Source organism: Coregonus clupeaformis, chromosome 7 (genome assembly GCF_020615455.1).
Source record: "Coregonus clupeaformis isolate EN_2021a chromosome 7, ASM2061545v1, whole genome shotgun sequence".
Classification (NCBI taxonomy): Eukaryota; Metazoa; Chordata; class Actinopteri; order Salmoniformes; family Salmonidae; genus Coregonus; species Coregonus clupeaformis.
Genome location: NC_059198.1, coordinates 69,178,500 through 69,199,280, shown reverse-complemented (window position 1 = coordinate 69,199,280; position 20,781 = coordinate 69,178,500). Strand labels below are relative to the sequence as shown.

Genomic DNA, 20,781 nt, shown 5'->3' with positions numbered 1-20,781 from the left:
ACCTGAAATGCAGCCATGGTGGACTGAATTGGCCTGCATTGTTCCAACAGCAGGTCACTTTGGGTTTTATGACAAACAAGCCGGTTTGGAAAGTGACGGAGCGTGCTTGGCCGAAGCGGATGAACACAGCCATAGTATTCCATGTTAATTATCCCCCCCCCCTTTTACTTAAAAAAAATTTCCCCAACAATTTTGATTATTGAGAGCAATGGCAGTCCGAGGCGAGCTATTTTCTGCCTAGCAGGTGCCTGTGATTTAAAAAAAAAGTTCCCTGCCTGCAAACCATTCATATGTGTCTTGTTGGCATTCTTATGTTAGGTTGTAAAGTTGTGTAAAAAGACCTTCAAAAACGTCAAAATCATCTCTGAATAACAGTGACACAAAGGCTCTCCTTTCTCTGAGCCAAGCTGCAAGGTTTTAGCGCGAGGAATGTAAAGAAACAATAAACGTTTGATATTGTTCAGCCAATTAATAGAGGGGAACCTCTTCTGTGTAGTAAAGCACTGGGAATGTGTTATTTTATTCCTGTCGCTCAATAATAAAGGCTGAATTGTTATTCTGCTGCAGTAGGGAATGTTGAGAAAGTTGTGTTTTATTATGAACAGTCACTGATACAAACCCTGATTAGTTTATATATGGTTCTTCTTGGGCTGAGAATAATTGAACTGCACCCTTTCAGACACCAGTGTGTGATGTGTCTATCAAATAACGGAATAAGGAGGCAACATGTCAGATGTAGAATGGAAAATATGCGTTATAACTTGAAAAAATCACAAAAGGACCGAATACTTTGTTAAAAGAACAATCATTCAGAGGAATAACTTTTTTAACGACCCAAGTCCATATAATTTTACGACCCGAATTTATTGTATATTTCAGTGCTAGCATTTCGGTGCAAATTGAGAGGTCCTTTTTCCTCACTTCTTTTTTTCCTCAACAGGATTTTGCCGTTAAAGAAGAACCTCCATCAACACAAAAGATCCAACATGTGGAATCGGTTGATACAGAGGAACAAGGCCAACCCCAGAGGTCTTACGAGCATCAGGAAAATAATGTGCATGAGAAGGCGAGACAACAGCTTGTGCAGAACAAGCCAGGCGTAAAAAAAACTATTAGACCCATCTTTGAAATGGAAGAACCTCGGTCTTGAATCTCCATATGAGTATGTGATAATTTCACTCCATATATTAGAAGTCTTTGAAATATTTGCAACGCTACCAGGTTCAGTGTGTGGCGGGAACTTTCTGCTCCAATATATGAGATTTTAAGAAGGGAGTGATGCTGGAGTCGCGCACTCCACTGGCTGCATGTGTCTTAGTGTGTCTTCTCCACATGCCAGCAGTCACACATTATAAAGAGATGGTTCATATGGCTTATACATTTTAGGGCAAGCACAAAAATTCCTGATTATATGGACGATCCCAGTTAATCGATGTGTTCACTGCTTGGAACCCCTCTGCACAATTACAGACAGAAAACTTGGCCGTGGGAGTAACATTCACAAAAAGTATCTATCACATATGTTATTTGATTGATAAATAGATCTAGCAGGGGTTTAAGCTGTAACTTGTGATAAGTGTCCCCATTTTGAGAGGCAACTGGCTCCAGATAAAAGCTGTAAAACGGCAACAAAAAAAGCCTCAAATCCCTGCATCCCTCTTCTCTCCCTCAATGCATAAATGATGATGATATGTTACGATAAATAACTATTTCCAAAATAGAAAAACGGATAATGATGTCGCCCTCTTATTTTATTTCATTTTTCTAGGGAAGCAAATGAGAAGAAATCCAAAAGAAGTGCAGCAAATGAGAAGTTTGCCGAGACGGAGGAGAAGATGCAGAAGAAGGCAGATTTCTCTGTGTCCTCCTCACCTGGTCGGCAGTACTCTCATAAAACGTAAGTCACCTGGTGGGGTTTTCTCCTCACACTTCATGAATGAGGAACCATTCGAGTTCTACAGAAGAGCAAGCAGCTTACAGGAAGGAGATTGCTGAAGTCACAGAAAAAGATTGGCACAACTCTTTGACCCGTGGTTATAGTTTCTGTGGAAACTGATGTGTTTTTATATAAGCCAATGTATGGGTCTAATGTACACTTTCCATGCCTTTCCTATGGCGCCTGGCAGCAAGGTTTCTAGCTGTCCCCATAATTGTGACTGCCAGTGTATACAGGTCCGCTAGTAAAGTTACTGGGTCGACTCTAGCCACTGTTCTGCTGATAGCTTCTCCCCGCCTTGCACCAGTGAAATTTGGTACATGTACAGAAGGGGACCATTGGGAGCCTACTAATGTTACTCCAGGCCAGTAGTCATAGGAGACACATCGGAACAGCGCGTCACTGCTTAATTAAGGCTTGGTTCAGTGTTTATCATGGCCCGTCTGCATTGCCTGGGAAACGATCATATCGGCTGATTTCCTCTGATAATGGCCTCCGCTGGAAATGCTATCTGTGTACATAGGAACCGTCTCCCCGCGGCCCCATTTGAACATATACCAAATTGCATTGCTCCGCGCTGCGCAGTTTTTATTTTTGAGTTATTTGAGTGGCGCAACTGACTTTAAAATCCATCTGCATTTCTGTTTGCGTGTATGGAATGAAGACTACGGTAGAGAAAGAGAGACCTGCTCTGTGTAGTATGATGACGATGCCAGTTTCCCCATTACTTTAGTCCCTCTCTATGCCTGGCTGCTGCTGCTTAGATTTTGAGAAAGTTCAAACCTGACAATTCCGGTTAACTTTAGATTGTTAATGGTGCTTGTTGTATAGAATAATCTCGCAGTTATTTTAAATGACAAAAGGAAAACCTCATATTTTGTTATGTGTATCATATACTGATATAATATTTAAAGTTTAAACCCATCCTGTGTATGGATATGTACTTGTGTAGTTGTTACACAAAACTTGCTGTTGATTCTTATCTCCTGCAGTGTCTGTGTTCTTCAGTAAGACCCCAGGAGGAGGCGCCCATGACTTCAGCGAGAGTTCATCTGAGAGTGAGGAGGATGAGGAGCAGCCAGAGCGCCGTCCGGAGAGCAACACAGACCTGCCCTCTGAGTACTGGCAGATTCAGAAACTGGTCAAGTACCTCAAGGTACAGTACAGTAAAGCCTGTAGAAGCCCAGCCCTCTGCTTTGGGAATTTCACTGAAAATAAGTTGTTCTGTTCTGTTGAAAACATACTATTCTAGCAGGCCAGGCAGTTCACAATGGACAGGAAACAGTAAAATCCAGGTCATTTTCCTGTGATCCATATAGTAATTTTGATGCAGACTTGAGTCAATATTCAAACTTCTTGAAATTGTCAAAAAAAAGTAATGCCTTTAAGGTATGGCTCTGTATCTGTAGAATTGTGATAGTCACAATAGTCCTAATGTCTCCTGAGAGGGAACAATATGTAATCTCCTTAACATAATTCCACCTGCCTGTTTGCGTACATTTTATGACATCAAGTTGTCGATCAATATAACAAACTGACGTTAGATAAAAAAGTATATATAATGTGCTCCTGTTTTAAAGCGTCTGCTTTGTAGTAGGATGTTTATAGAAGTGGTTGGCCTGGGTTTGTGGATTCCTGGTTTCTGACACACACTAGGCCTGTTTGGGTGCACGTGTGAGCCAACCCATATGAGAGAAGAGAGCAGAGCTGTCTAAAAACAGCAGCTGGGCACACTGTTTACACACACCACAGAGCATAAATTAAACGCTGCTCTGAAAGGTCTGACAGTGCATATAGTGAATATTAATGTGTCAAAACACAAAAGGAAAAGAGAGAGAGGACCAAAGCGCCAGTGACCCAGACTGACTGGGAATACCTCCTTCCACAGCCTGATTTGAGAGGAATTCTCCCCTCTCTCTCTTGCTCTGTGGTTACCGGTCAGTTTATTTGGACTTGTGCATAGATACCGTTTAGGGCCATGACATGGTGTAACTGCAATCATATGATATTATGGTTAGTCATATATTGCAAATCTGGCCCATATACCTTAATGATAATCATAACCTAATCTCTCCACTTTGAGTCTCGATATACAGTATAGTAATTTACAAAATTAACTGACATTCAAATGTGTGTATTGTTTTGGTACTAATTAAATCGATTTACGGTATAGTAATGAAATATGAATTACATTATTTCGTATCTCTATGATCTATGACTATTAAATATTAGCAGAAGCTTTGTAAGCTGAGATACAGTATTTGGCTCTGTCCATGTTTTTACATACTGTACTGCAATTGGGCCCCCCTAATACGATCATTCATAGGGCAACTGGTGGTAAATCTTTTAAAGAAAACATTCATGCAAAGTTCAGTTCCAGGTAGATATTTTTAGCTTAACAAAACATGAGATAATGAATGAAAATTCCTTCTTAGGAAAGAGCAGTTACTCTCCTTTCCAAAACAGATTTAAAATGTAAATTATATATAAAAAGAAGCTGGGCCAATGTCTGATAAGGGAACTTTCAAATTTCGTTATGTTTGTATATGTTATACTTTTCAGTGGGGATTGGAGTGAATTCGTAGTGAGAGTTTGTGCTTTCAACAAGATGCATTTGTAAACCTGTACTTCCTAGGCAGCATTCTATCTGTCTGGAAACCACACAGTGGAGTTATTGATGGGGTTTGTCCAGTAGTCATTTTATAATATCATTACCATCAGAAGCTAAAACTAACCCTGAGCCAAGTTAAATATCTGTTTTATTTTAGAAGTAAGAAAAGTTTTTTTCTACTTCTTCTCAGCCGTATAGACAAACATTTGTACTTGAGGAAGATTGAGACTTTCATAAAGCTACACATGAATGATCTGTGTTGTGTTTAATGGGTTATTTATCTAAGGATATTTACCCAGGGTGCTAATATGTGTGCCTACACTGCATGTGTTTAAATAAGTATGTCTTAAAGGGGCAATCTGCAATAACAAAGTATACATCCCACCACTATTGAGAGATGGGGCTGAAAAAATGTAAGCACTCTCAAATTAATTGACAGAGCTATAGATGCAGGACTGACCATCTATGATAGTTTTAACCATGTTTTGAGGCTATACAGTGATAGTTTACAATTACATTGTTTACAAACAAAGAAGTAAAACAAGCTTATATTTTGGGTTCTGATGGGGTTAGACAGTTGAACTAAGCTCATGGGGCATTTATAAAGTATACGTGTTAAGAATCAATGGCTATATATCATGAATGTAAAAGTCCTAAAATGTATTTAGCAATCGCAGATTGCCCCTTTAACATACTAATATGTGTGCCTGTGAATACACATACAATATGCCATCTAATGAGTTATGATTTTGCTTGCTGAAATGATGTTATAATGATGTTAACATGTTGCTTGCCGCAATGACTTAAACACTTTAGATGAGGCTTGTGTGTATGTAAACAGTTGTTTTTGTGGCAAGAAACAAGGCATGCCGGCAATACAGTATATTTAGAAACAAGCCTATACGGTCGGTATTCTCTCTTTGTGCAGATTGAAGAACACACTGTATAGTTTACATATACAGTGAGGGAAAAAAGTATTTGATCCCCTGCTGATTTTGTACGTTTGCCCACTGACAAAGAAATGATCAGTCTATAATTTTAATGGTAGGTTTATTTGAACAGTGAGAGACAGAATAACAACAAAAAAATCCAGAAAAACGCAGGTCAAAAATGTTTTAAATTGATTTGCATTTTAATGAGGGAAATAAGTATTTGACCCCCTCTCAATCAGAAAGATTTCTGGCTCCCAGGTGTCTTTTATACAGGTAACGAGCTGAGATTAGTAGCACACTCTTAAAGGGAGTGCTCCTAATCTCAGCTTGTTACCTGTATAAAATACACCTGTCCACAGAAGCAATCAATCAATCAGATTCCAAACTCTCCACCATGGCCAAGACCAAAGAGCTCTCCAAGGATGTCAGGGACAAGATTGTAGACCTACACAAGGCTGGAATGGGCTACAAGACCATCGCCAAGCAGCTTGGTGAGAAGGTGACAACAGTTGGTGCGATTATTCGCAAATGGAAGAAACACAAAATAACTGTCAATCTCCGTCGGCCTGGGGCTCCATGCAAGATCTCACCTCGTGGAGTTGCAATGATTATGAGAACGGTGAGGAATCAGCCCAGAACTACACGGGAGGATCTTGTCAATGCTCTCAAGGCAGCTGGGACCATAGTCACCAAGAAAACAATTGGTAACACACTACGCCGTGAAGGACTGAAATCCTGCAGCGCCCGCAAGGTCCCCCTGCTCAATAAAGCACATATACAGGCCCGTCTGATGTTTGCCAATGAACATCTGAATGATTCAGAGGAGAACTGGGTGAAAGTGTTGTGGTCAGATGTGACCAAAATCGAGCTATTTGGCATCAACTCAACTCGCCGTGTTTGGAGGAGGAGGAATGCTGCCTATGACCCCAAGAACACCATCCCCACCGTCAGACATGGAGGTGGAAACATTATGCTTTGGGGGTGTTTTTCTACTAAGGGGACAGGACAACTTCACTGCATCAAAGGGACGATGGACGGGGCCATGTACCATCAAATCTTGGGTGAGAACCTCCTTCCGTCAGCCAGGGCATTGAAAATGGGTCGTGGATAGGTTTTCCAGCATGACAATGACCCAAAACACACGGCCAAGGCAACAAAGGAGTGGCTCAAGAAGAAGCACATTAAGGTCCTGGAGTGGCCTAGCCAGTCTCCAGACCTTAATCCCATAGAAAATCTGTGGAGGGAGCTGAAGGTTCGAGTTGCCAAACGTCAGACTCGAAACCTTAATGACTTGGAGAATATCTGCAAAGAGGAGTGGAACAAAATCCCTCCTGAGATGTGTGCAAACCTGGTGACCAACTACAAGAAACGTCTGACCTCTGTGATTACCAACAAGGGTTTTGCCACCAAGTACTAAGTCATGTTTTGCAGAGGGGTCAAATATGTATTTCCCTCATTAAAATGCAAATCAATTCATACAATTTTTGACATGCGTTTATCTGGATTTTTTTGTTGTTATTCTGTCTCTCACTGTTCAAATAAACCTACCATTAAAATTATAGACTGATCATGTCTTTGTCAGTGGGTAAACGTACAAAATCAGCAGGGGATCAAATACTTTTTTCCCTCACTGTATGCTACATACCACGTAATTGCCATCAATATGCACTGTAGGTAACCACAGGGTATTTGTTTTACAAGCTGAAGCCACTGCTTCATTATCTAGAATTAGATATATATGGCAACTTAACAGTGATACATTCAGTATGCTTTCAGCGTAGCTGCTACCAATTACCCTACTTTGTGCTCTGCTGTTTTTGATAAAGTGTTGCTGGTGATTGTAAGTGGCTTATGTGAAAAAACTATGTATATTTAGGTGCCAACATTGTTAACAACTTTATTACTTACCAAACCACACTCAAAGGTTGTGTACTGTGTAAGTGTTTACCTAGAATGTGGTCATTTTTATTGCATAGGTGGCTTCATAATTTAACTATCACATAATAACACATTAGATTATCCCTTATTTCTGCCTAATAGATTTGTATATTTAAGCATGAGGATATGTCCTTAGTTTATAGAAGCATATATTAATGAGATTATATTTTGTTTTATGTCCTGAGGTAAAGTAACTGATAGTCCCTTTCAATATAAAGTGACTGATAGATGTGGTATACATACAGTCAATCATTTTTTATAATAAAACAATATAATTGTTATGTGTTAATTAATTTCCAAGTAAAATGTAAGATGTTGCATAGAGCAAGGTAATATAAGTAGGTGTCATGATTGCCACACCCGGGTAATGAGAGGGGTCCCACGTCCATCCATGATGACACTTTGTTTAACCCTTGTTGACGTTGTCCACCCTCAGCTGGTCAGTAGTGGAAATACAGGCCCCATGTTCTCTCAGGAGAACACTTTTCCTAATTACCTCATGTTCTCCTGCCGTGCGAAAGAGCCAGGGTCAGTCACTACCCTCACATTAACTTAATAAAGTGAAACATTATTTCCAATGAATTAGGTGTTTCACAGCTTTGAACTGACTATTCAGCTCTGTTAACATGTTATAAAGACCTTTTTCAGAAATAGATTCTTAAGTACCAGAAAAAATCTAACTGTTGATTGGAAGCCTTAGACTAAAAGGCTAAATATAAATACAACACACATCAGTTTGAACAATTATTTTGGAAACTCAGAGAAATTAAATAGCCTACTCATCCACCAGACAAAGTAATGTTCACTATGAATACTGTAACTTATGTCTAGAGAATGTTTTACAGAACGTCTGTACATATTTCCATACTTTTTAAATTAAGCAACTTTTTAGTGACACAAAATACCACAAAACATTTGGACGCCTGACACAAACTGTATTATTTCACTAGCCGCTACAAGACAGCAGGGCCAGTCATATGCTCAACATTTTATTTTATAGAAGATCCTATGTCCAATATGAAGTAAGAGAGAACCACCAATCATTCTTTCCCTATTCGTTACCCATAATGTACTTGGCAGTAGGCTCAGTCTTTTTTTTTTTCTTCATCTGTACCCTACATGGCTAGTCTGCTCCAGAAACGGCAGAAGAGTAAAAACCACATGCACCCTCCAGGATGCGGCCCCTGCCAAGCTGGTTGCTTCTTTCTTACACCGACTGAGGTCGAGGAACACAGACAGGAGAAACACAGACAGTGGCTTCATTCCACCTGTCATAGATCCAGCTCTGTGGGGGCATGCACGCACACACACACACACACACACACACACACACACACACACACACACACACACACACACACACACACACACACACACACACACACACACACACACACACACATGCCCAGGTTATTACCTTGCTGTTTGGAAGAGTTGTATCAAGCAGTGAAAGTTTCAGCCAGATTTCAGTTTTTTTGGTGGTGAACAATTACACAGGGAGACAAACGTTTTTTAAATATTTTTTTTAATGGGTGATATCAGGTTAACCCCTTTAATGAAATGTGATCCCTTATAGTGTTTTATTGCGTAAATCAGTTGTTGATTCCATAATCTTATTGGATAGGTAGATACATCTTTTATACAATGGTCTTTTTAATTTAGCTGAGTTGCTGATTAATGATGATCATCCGCCCTGCGTGTCTGGTGTGAATTCCAGAGCGACATTAACACGTAAATTCCCTTTATGTGATGTCTGCTTCCCAGGGCACTTCTTAGTGCTTAGTGTGCCCTTGAGGAAGCCTAATTTACTCCAGGGGCGGGGTACTGCTATGGCTGACCCTGTAAAACAACACATTTCACAGCACCTATCCGGTGTATGTGACAATAAAACATATACATATATATATATTTGTGCTTAGTGCCTGTTGCACTTGCTCTTTTTGTAATGTAGGTGTCTGGATTAAAGGACCATAATAAATGCTTGTTTTATATATTGGTAATACATTTATCAGATCATGAGAGTTTATGAATCTCCTTCATTCTTTCCCTACTTTGTAATGTGCGATATTTAAAGATATTTTTCCTCTGGATGTAATTTATGAGGACATTTAGAAATTGCTATTGTTATTGCAAAATGTCTTGAGCAGTGGGTCCCTCCCCCCGGGTCATAAGAAAGAGGTGTTCACCTCGGTTTAACTACTCAAAACAAAACACATAGCAGCCTAACCCCTGCAGTCTTCTCTGTATCCCCCTAAGTGTAAATCTATGCAGTATTGTTGTCTGTGGCGAATCACAAATGCCCCAAAGTCACATAAATACTGTAGAAAAATGTTGTCTCATCATGTTATGTAAACCCCAGTCATTAGTTGTGTTTACAGTTTTTTTCATGTGTCTTTCATAAGCTGTAGTCTTTAGATGTAGACAGAGGTTGCTTCCCAAATCCCCAAATAGGGCTCTGGCCAAAAGTAGTGTCCTATATAGGGAATAGGGTGCGATTTGGGATGCACTCAGACAGATAGTGTTTGAGTCTTCTGCCCCTATCATGCTATCTGGAGGAGAGTCCATCATAAAAGATTGTCAGATGTTGTCAATGTTTTAAAGAATGTCTACAATACTTCTAGACCAAAGCTAACAAAAATGGAAGCATATGATCTTTTCTCTCTGGTATCAGTTATAAACATAGCGTTTTGTTTTTAAAAGGTATGATCCTAGCCCCACTGAATCCTTTGAAGAGGAAGAAGTGGTGGTGGAGAGAAAAAAGAAGCAGTAGATCCACTGCTGTTACTAGATGAATGGTTCACATTTAGGCCAACGTCATAATATGGGGAACACATGTGCCCGTTATCCCACTCCCAAAAGTGTGTCAGGCTACCTCTTTTTGGGGGGTGAACGATTTGATCAAACAACTGCTTCATATCACGGTACACCCTGATACAGTACATTCTGATATAACTGTACCCCCAAAACATGAACTGCGTAGACCATACTGTGTTATTTATAGTTAAACATGTTCTATATTTTCACTTTAAAGAACTCTCTCTCACATTGATACGTTCATTACATAAGAGGTTCGAGTCTCCTCTGCGTGGGTAGAGTAATCTGTTTGGGATGGTCCTGAGGCTGAGATGTTTATGAAGTGTGCAACTAATAAAAGCAACTAGATTTTTTTCCAGGTCTATCTGTGGTTCATTTAAAACCAGAACTGAAAGAAAAAAAGCAGAAAAAAATGAGAAATAATTAAACAATAACATTTTGATTGTTCACTTGCCAGGAGATTTTGACTTCAGGATGCCATGTCACATTTCAAAGTCATGTAACACATCTAGTATTACACCAGCTTACTTCTGTATTTTCTACCTAATGTGTGGAACTTCTGTTTCCATCTGCCATCAGATGGTTTTATTCCATCATGGTCTGAACCATTTGACATTAACAAAAGATACACTGCAACTTCAAGTTCCTCGGTTTCCAAATCACTAAGAACTTAAAATGGTCCACACACGTGCCCACAGTCGCGAAGAAGGCGTGACAGCGCCTCTTCCCCCTCAGGAGGTTGAAAAGGTTTGGCATGGGCCCTCAAAAAGTTATACAGCTGCACCATTGAGAGCATCTTAACTGGCTGCATCACTGCGTGGTATGGCAACAGCACTGCCCTCGATCGCATGGCGCTACAGAGGGTGGAGCGGACAGCCCAGTACATCACTGGGGCTATGTTCCCTGCCATCCAGGACCTCTATACCAGGTGGTGTGAAAGGAAGGCCTGGAAAATCGTCAAAGACTCCAGCCACCCAAGCCATGGGCTGTTCTCTCTGCTGCCGCATGGGAAGCAGTACCGGTGCATCAAGTCTGACACCAACAGCTCCTTAACAGCTTCTATCCCCAAGCTATAAGACTACTAAATAGCTAACAAAATGGATACACAGACTGAGTTGACTCTTCATTTTTATTTTTGCACTGTCTCTATGTACACTCTAAGGACTCTACAAATTGACGCACACGGACACTGCAACACACACGCATAACATGCACACATTTATACTGACTCTAGTCATTCTACACACACTCACATTCAACCATCATTTACGCTGCTGCTACTCTGTTTATCATACACCCTGTTGCCTAGACACCTTGTCCCCCCCTACAAATATTGGAAATATTGGAAATTACCCTGTATATAACTTCTTCTTTTCTTGTGTTCTTCTTATTTCTTATTTTTATTTCTCGTGTGTTTATTGATTGATTATTGCATTGTTGGGTTTAGGGCTTGCAAGAAAAAAAATCACTGTACTTGTGCACGTGACATTAAAACTCAATACACTGCAACAAAAAAAACACAATACAGACTAAAAAGTATCTGAGAATGGCAATTGTTGCTCATCAGATAGGTCAGAGAATGGCCCCAAGTCACCTGTTTTACATTTGACATTGTTTTGTATGTTGCACTTAAGAAGCAATAAACCTAAATCTGCTCAATATCCTGTTCCCATATATTGAGGCACTTGTAGTGAAATCAAAGAACAGATTTTCTACTCCCAAACCACTTGTTTGCTTAGTAGTAGTTACTAAGTAGCTAATTGGGTAGAAACAAGCCTTGAGTTATTGTGTGTGTGTATAGCAACTGTCAAAACAGAGTCTTTTGAAGTGCTTACTCATTATTATGTTCATCATTTCAATGCTCATTTTTCTCTTTAATCTCTAACTTAAGTCATTGTCTATGGTTTTCTGGCTGCAGGCAGCTTAGTAGTCAGAGTGCCATTCTGTATCCAATAGTTTATCTCTACCAGTGTTTACCGTCACAAAGCTAAACACTTACCAAACTGTGGTAAACAAAATAACCACAACAGGCATGATACAATTTTATTTTATTTTATTTTATTAAAGCCAAGGAGAGAGAGAGAAAAAAAAGACGGGGAGAAAAGTACAGCAGGAGGGGAGACGCTGTGTTTTCCCTTTTCTAAATGTCTCTTTAATTCTCTTTTCTCTGTCTGCGGTTTCATTCATTCATTCATTGGTGCCTTGTTTTCATTATTATTTCAGGGAGGCAACCAGACGGCCACTGTGATTGCTCTGTGCTCCATTAGGGACTTTAATTTAGCCCAGGAGACGTGCCAACTGGCCATCCGGGATGTAGGTGGCCTTGAAGTACTCATTAACTTGCTGGATACATAAGAAATCAAATTCAAAGTGAGTAGCCCTCCCAGTCTCAGTCCCTGCTCCCTGCCAATCGGACCTGGTTGCCCGCGGGGGGAACAGAGCTGTGCTGTGTGTGCCAGCCTAGTGTTTCAGATACAAAGAGTATACTGACTGTAGGCCTGGGAAGGCAGGCCCGCTGCCTTTAAGGACACAGTGTATCAATTAGACTCCAATAGACCTAATGAGATGTGTGGGTGCTTTTTATACCGCATGCCTTTATATTGAAACTCTTTAGTAACTGCTGTCTATTTTTACAGGGGCACGTTTTGGGGGTTTACATAATGCTCTTTATTTGTGCTCCAGTTGACAGATGTGTACCTCATGTTGTTGGCATTGGCTTCACAGTTTTTCTTAATATAGGCCCCAAAAATGTTTTCTTGATTTAAGGAGATATACTTTGTTGACTTATCATCTGTGTGTTTGATTTAGATTGGCTCTCTGAAGATTCTGAAGGAGATCCGTTGTAACAGTCAGATCCGCCGGGCTATTGCTGACTTAGGGGGTCTGCAGATCATGGTGAAGATCTTGGACTCCCCAGACAAGGATCTGAAATATCTGGCCACAGAGACCATCGCCAACGTGGCCAAGTTCCGATGGGCCAGGAGGACAGTCAGACAGCACGGAGGAATCAAGAGACTGGTGAGTATGGTTGGAAGATACATACTGTACTATACTGTAGCACAGTAAAGCATAGCCTTGCAAAAGGGAACATAATAATAATGTCATTTAGACAGACGCTTTTATCCAAAGACACTTACACAACTGTCGGCATTGACAGTGACACATAAATATATGTGTATGTGTGACCGGTGCGGGAATTGAACCCACAGCTCTGCTGCTGTTGCCAGTAGCATGCTCTAACTAACCCATTACAGAGCCAATTTGGAATCACATACTGTACTGTAGCACAGCAAAGCACAAACTTGCACAACATAGGCCGACCCGGCACAGCACTACACAGAATAACTCCCCCACTACACACCAACACACAGCACAGCCCAACCCAACTCGGCTCTGTTTCAAAACACAGCACAGCAACACACACCTCCTCACAGTACTGGCTCTTCTAGCTACCTTGAGTTTCCATACACTAAGTTCTCTGATAGTCCTCACCCCCCATTCCCCCTTTCCTTGGTCTCATGTGACAAACATCAAAGTCAGTCAGGGGGAAACAGATAGAATGTCCTTTGACATCCTCGGACCTGAGTTTATGTTTATTGACAGAGCGGCATGTGATTAAAGCCTGTGGGCCTTGTATATTTATTGTGAAGTACCAAATCGGATGTGCTCATTGCAGTCATTGCAGAGGAGTGATTAATTTCACGCTAAACTACAGACTGAGACCACCTTTGAACTGCATAACATGTGTAATAGCTTTGCCTGCTCTGTGTCAGTGGCCGTACAGGAACTATGGATTAACACAGCCCTGACACACAGACTGACGGTCATAAAGGGTACCTCTGGGATTTCAACATCGTAACATCAACACGCAGACCTGCTGTTTTTCCACATTCTGAATCTCTTTTTTAAATTATATCAGACCCCACGGTAATATAATTTAATTATGCACCTAATCATGGCCAACAACTTTGCTATTCTCGTTTAATACATTGCGCAAATGGAAACCACAGCTATCATTACAGCATCTCCTGTGGATTTCACATTCACTGAACAAATCCGACATTACTTTTGTAATGTCTGATATAAATTGTATTTGATACACACTGGATCATCGAGTGTGATTTGATTTGTGTGTTGTGCTCTGCGTGTGTGCATGTTCTGTGTGTGTGTGTGTATGTGTGTGTGTCTATGTATGTGTGTGTGTGTCTGTGTGGGTATGTGTGTGTGTGTGTGTGTATGTGTGTGTGTGTATGTGTGCATGTCTGTCTCTGTGTATGTGTTCCCAGGTGGATTTACTAGACTGCGTGCCTGACTCGGCGGCCCTGACAGAGGAGCAGGAGAAAGACGTGGAGGTGGCTCGCTGCGGGGCCCTGGCCCTCTGGAGCTGCAGTAAGAGAACCAGGAACAAGGAGGCAATCAATCCGCAAGGCCGGGGGAATCCCTCTTCTGGCCCGCCTGATCAAGTCTCCCCATGAGAACATGCTAATACCTGTGGTGGGAACCCTGCAAGAGTGTGCCTCAGAGGTGAGGGGCTCACTGTGAGGCTCTGGTCAAAGGAAGTACAATACATAGGGAATAGGGTGCCATTTCGGGCGCATGCATGGTGTGGGAAGCATGTTCAGCAGATTAAGGTATGGAGTGCCACCCTGAAGAGGACCACTGTGTGATTCATCATTGGAACTCAAAACACTGTCTCTGATTGCCTATGTGTTTTCCCTACACTTTAATTTACAGAGAAGTTACAGAATTGCCATCCAGACTGAGGGCATGATCGAGGACTTGGTGAAAAACCTCAACTGTGACAACCACGAGCTACAGATGCACTGTGCCATTGCCATCTTCAAGGTGATCCTGTGCCTCATCCCCCCCCAGTTAAATTCCTGTCTTAGGTCCATACCTATTCTCATTTAAAAGGAACCCATTAACAAGCAAAAATGTACATTGATGCTGGGAATGTGAACAATGCATAAGCATTAGGGCAAAGAACTTCCAAAAATATGTCTATCATAGTTTTTAGATGTGTACTAATAGCCCCAAAGCTATATCTCTTGCCTGTCTTTCCCTGTCTATGTCAGTGTGCGGAAGACAAGCGTACCCGTGACCTGGTACGTCAGTACGAGGGCCTGCAGCCCCTGGTGACTCTGCTGAGCCAGGCAGACAACAAGCAGCTCCTGGCCGCCACCACCGGGGCCATCTGGAAGTGCTCCATCAGCATGGAGAACGTGGCTAAGTAACGTTACGCGCCCTTTTCCTCCCTCCCATTATTATTACCCCTCATTATCACTACAGCCCCACTCAGACTGGAGCCTAACCAGAACCAGAGTTAAACTGTGTGTTTGCAGGTTGTGTGTGATCCCATATATTATATATTATTTACTGTAGTGGGGACTAGCCCTGACTTTGACAAATCACCCATGCAGAAGTACATAGATATTTGACTGATGTCCATTTAGCATTTATTGAATGGGTAGCCATAGGTGCTTGTTATACTTAGAAAATATAATTGCTAGTTTAGTGAGCAAGAGTCTTTCGTGTTTTAGAGAGCTAAGTTGATAGTATGGGCAGATGGGTCTACATTACGTTCCAATGGAAAGCATAGTGATAGCAGTTGGGATGAGGGTCGAAGGACTGCAATCACATGTGGTGTTTTTACAAGACCTCTCATTTGTTCATATGGGAGTCTCAAATGTTTAACTCCCAAGTGTAGTCACATCTCGTCCTTTACGTTGTGTCTGGTCGAAGTGATTATTTGGACAAAATGTAGAGTTCTGCCACGGATTCTATTATCTCTGATCTTTTACGTGACTGTTTGCAGGAGGAATGTGCTATTTTCCACTGTTAACAAAAGATGAAGAAAAGTGTTGATTTTATAGACACCCAATAATGTGTTAGTCTAAAGCAGCTCTCCTCCCATTATTATTGAACATGGGCAAGCAGACAGAGAGAAAGCTGCCTAAAATAATTACTACTTCATAATGTCAGAAATGTAAGCTGACAGACTCTGTCACGGTTTCGGCCGAGGCAGCTCCTCCTCCTTGTTCGGGCAGGTTTCGCCGTTCGTCGTCTCCGGAGTACTAGCTGCCACCGCTCCATGTTTTCTGTTTGACTAGTTTTGTCTGATTAGCCACACCTGTCTTGTGTTATGTCTAATTACGCTCCCTATTTAGTTTCCCTGTTATGAGTGTTGTGTTGTGTGTAATTGTTTCGTGTTGGTGTCGTTTCGTACCTGTGGTTTGGTTCGCCACCTCTGTATTGCCTACTTCTCGATTTAGAGGAGTTTTGCGCGCCTGTTTTGGGCGCTTGTGTTTCACGCCTGTGTGCGTTTTGCCTCTGGCTATTTTGGATTATTGCATTGCATTTTCCAGTAAAGTATTTTGGACTCTCCTTCTGCTTCTGCACTTGATTCCACACCACACCATTTCTACACGGCCCTGACAGAATTACACACCACTTCGATGGAATCAGCAGGAGCACAAGTCGACAGCGTGGAGGGACGTCTCCAGGGACAGGAACATCGCATTAATCGGATCGGGCACGCGTTGGAGGGCGTCATGGACACTCTTCGGCGCTGGGAGATCAGCGGTGTTCCCACAGCCCCACCGATCGCTCCATCACCACCAGAGAACCTGCCTACTCATCCACCGGAACCCAGTGGGATTCGGCTCTCGCTCCCGAGGGCGTACGACGGCTCCGCTGCCGGGTGTCAGGGCTTCCTTCTGCAAGTGGAGCTCTACCTAGCCACTATACACCCGGCGCCCTCGGGATACGAGAGCGTTTCCGCCCTCATCTCCTGTCTCACCGGCAAGGCGTTGGAGTGGGCCAACGCCGAATGGAGGGGAATAGACTCCGCCACAGTCACCTATGCGGAGTTCTCCCGCCGCTTTCGTACGGTCTTTGACCATCCACCAGAGGGAAGAGCGGCGGGGGAACGTCTATTCCACCTTCGACAGGGGATGAGGAGCGCTCAAGAATTCGCACTGGAGTTCCGGACTCTAGCGGCTGACGCGGGGTGGAATGAGAGGGCCCTCATAGACCATTTTAGGTGTAGCCTTAGGGAGGACGTCCGCAGGGAGTTAGCGTGTAGGGACGCTACGTTAACTTTTGACCAGCTTGTGGACATGGCTATTCGTCTGGACAACCTACTCACGACCCGCGGACGTCCCAGATGGGGGCCTCCCATTCCACCCTCCAGCACCTCCGAGCCTAGTCCGATGGAGCTGGGAGGGGCTGGCGCTAGAACTAAAAGAGGAAGGAACCCGAGGGGAGCAGTCTCCTGCACCAAGTGTGGCCGCGGAGGACACACCGCGGCTAGGTGCTGGGGAGGGTTCCCTGAGGAGGGAGATGGCAGGCCATACAGTGGGGAGTCCACCCAGGTGAGTAGGCGCCCTACTTACCCAGAGCTTTCTGTCGTCCACTTTACATTGCCTGTTTGTTTTCCACAGGTTGCACCTCGTTCCCAGCATAAGGCGCTAGTCGATTCAGGCGCAGCTGGGAATTTTATAGATCGCAAATTTTGTGTTAAGTTAGGGATTCCCCTCCTTCCAGTCGATAAACCTTTCCCCGTACATGCTTTAGATAGTCAGTCCGTTAGGATCTGGGTGGATTGGGGAGCTCACAGCGCCACTTAGGATGATGACGCAGGGGGGTCATGAGGAGACGATTCAACTCTATCTGATTGACTCTCCTGCGTATCCGGTGGTACTGGGGCTTCCTGGTTAACCACACATGATCCTACTATTTCGTGGCGAGAGAAGGCTCTTCAAGGGTGGTCTGCTCAGTGTGAGGGGTTTTGTCTGGGTGTTTCCGTAGGGGCGACCTCGGTGGAGAGTCCGAACCAGATGTCAGCACTGCACATTCCTCCTGAGTATGAGGATTTGGCACTTGTGTTTAGTAAGACCCGAGCGGCAAGGTTGCCACCTCATAGACAGGGGGATTGTGCGATAGACCTCCAGATAGGAGCAGCGCTCCTCGCTGAGCCATGTGTATCCTTTGTCACAGGAGGAGAAAAAAGCAATGGAGACGTACATTGCCGAGTCTCTGAGACAGGGATACATACGGACCTCTACTTCTCCCGCGTCCTCGAGCTTCTTTTTTGTGAAGAAGAAGGATGGAGGTCTGCGTCCGTGTATTGATTACCGCGGTCTCAATCAGGTGACTGTTAAATACAGTTATCCACTCCCGCTGATTGGGACTATGACGGAGTCATTACACGGGGCACGGTTCTTCACAAAATTGGACCTCAGGAGCGCATATAATTTGGTGCGCATTAGGGAGGGCGATGAGTGGAAGACAGCATTTAGTACTACATCCGGCCATTACGAGTATCTGGTCATGCCATATGGGTTAATGAATGCTCCATCAGTCTTCCAATCATTTGTAGATGAAATTTTCCGGGACATGCAGGCGCAGGGGGTGGTGGTGTACATTGATGATATTCTGGTGTACAGCCCTACCCGGGCCGAGCATGTAGCCCTGGTGCGCAGAGTATTGAGGAGACTGTTGGAGCATGACCTGTATGTCAAGGCTGAGAAATGTCTGTTCTTTCAGGAGTCAGTTTCCTTTTTGGGTTACCAGTTGTCTGCGTCAGGGGTGAGAATAGAGGTGGACCGAGTGTCCGCCGTGCGTAATTGGCAAACCCCAACGACAGTTAAAGAGGTGCAGCGGTTTTTGGGGTTTGCGAATTACTACCGGAGGTTTATCCGGGGGTTTTGGTCAGGTGGCAGCTCCCATCACGTCTCTTCTGAAGGGGGGTCCGGTGCGCTTGCAGTGGTCGGCTGAGGCGGACAGGGCTTTTGGTAAGCTGAAGGACCTGTTTACCTCGGCTCGGTGTTGGCGCACCCGGATCCCACTTTACCGTTTCAAGTTGAGGTAGACGCGTCCGAGGCTGGTATAGGGGCCGTTCTATCTCAGCGCTCGGGTACACCACCTAAGCTCCGCCCCTGTGCTTTTTATTCTAAAAGCTCAGTCCGGCGGAGCGGAATTATGACGTAGGGGACAGGGAGCTGTTAGCCGTAGTCCAGGCCCTAAAGGTGTGGAGGCATTGGCTTGAGGGGGCTCAGCACCCTTTCCTTATTCTGACCGATCACCGTAACCTGGAATATATTCGGGCAGCTAGGAGACTAAATCCTCGCCAGGCTCGATGGACTATGTTTCTCGCCCGGTTTGTGTTTAAGATCACTTACATCCCTGGGTCCCAGAACGGGAAGGCAGATGCTCTGTCCCGCCGGTATGACGCGGAGGAGAGGTGCGTGGAGCCCATTCCCATACTACCGGAGTCGTGTCTGGTGGCACCGGTGGTGTGGGAGGTCGATGCGGAGATCGAGCGGGCGTTGCGTACCGACCCTAGTCCTCCACAGTGTCCGGTGGGTCGGACGTACGTCCCGCTCGAGGTCCGGGATCGGTTGATTTATTGGGCTCACACGTCTCCCTCCTCTGGACATCCGGGTATTGGCCGGACGGTGCACTGCCTTAGCATGAAGTACTGGTGGCCAACATTAGCCAGGGATGTGAGGGTTTATGTCTCCTCCTGCTCAATATGTGCCCAGTGTAAGGCACCCAGTCATTTGCCCAGGGGTAAATTACAGCCCCTGCCCGTTCCACAGCGACCCTGGTCACATCTATCGGTGGATTTTGTTACCGATCTTCCCTCCTCCCAGGGGAATACCACCATCCTGGTCGTTGTGGATCGGTTCTCTAAGGCCTGTCGTCTCCTTCCCATGCCGGGTCTTCCTACTGCCCTACAGACCGCTGAGGCTCTATTTACTCACGTCTTCCGGCATTACGGGGTACCCGAGGATATAGTGTCTGATCGAGGCCCCCAGTTTACCTCCAGAGTCTGGAGAGCATTTATGGAACGTTTGGGGGTCTCGGTGAGTCTTACCTCGGGTTACCACCCGGAGAGCAATGGGCAGGTCGAAAGAGTCAACCAGGATGTGGGTAGGTTTCTGAGGTCATACTGTCAGGACCGGCCGGAGGAGTGGGCGAGATATGTGCCCTGGGCCGAGACGGCACAGAACTCTCTCCGCCACTCCTCCACTAGACTAACCCCTTTTCAGTGTGTCTTAGGGTATCAGCCGGTTCTGGCACCGTGGCATGAGAGCCAGATCGAGGCCCCCGCTGTGGATGAGTGGGTAAGGCGCTCGGAGGAGACGTGGAACGCTGCTCATGTCCATCTGCAGCGTGCCATACGTCGACAAAAGACGAGCGCCGACCTACGCCGCAGTGAGGGGCCAGTGTACGCACCTGGAGATCGAGTCTGGCTCTCAACCAGGAACCTGCCCCTCCGCCTGCCCTGCCGGAAGCTGGGTCGGCGGTTTGTGGGGCCTTTTAAAGTCCTGAGGAGATTGAATGAGGTGTGTTACAGGTTAGAACTACCTATTGATTACAAGAATATTAACCCCTCATTCCATGTGTCTCTCCTCAGGCCGGTGGTAGCTGGTCCACTCCAGGACTTCGAGATTGAGGAGACTCCTCCGCCCCCGTTGGAGATCGAGGGGCTCCGGCGCACACTGTTCGGACCATCCTGGATTCCAGACGCCGGATGGGGGTCT

The 20,781-nt window shown here is 44.3% G+C and overlaps 1 pseudogene; it reads left to right on the top strand.

The window, feature by feature from the left end:
* Positions 1-20,781, top strand: part of LOC121570293 — a 62,216-nt pseudogene that overhangs the window by 9,526 nt on the left and 31,909 nt on the right.